Genomic DNA, 230 nt, shown 5'->3' on the forward strand with positions numbered 1-230 from the left:
CACTGCGCGGAACCGCCGACCCTGCGTCACCATGGCAACCGCTCGGGGCTGTTGGCCCAGTGGGGACCCCTGGGCACACAGGTTCCGGGACCCGCCGGGCCGCTCCCGCCGCTGGGACCCCCGCTCTTGTCCTCAGTAGTCCGGGTGCTCTGAGGGGCCCAGCACCCTCAAGGGTCACCATCGCCACAAACACACCCCTTTCTCAATCTCTCTCACCAAATCATTTGTCT

Source organism: Pteropus alecto, unplaced genomic scaffold (assembly GCF_000325575.1).
Source record: "Pteropus alecto unplaced genomic scaffold, ASM32557v1 scaffold121, whole genome shotgun sequence".
NCBI classification, from domain to species: Eukaryota; Metazoa; Chordata; class Mammalia; order Chiroptera; family Pteropodidae; genus Pteropus; species Pteropus alecto.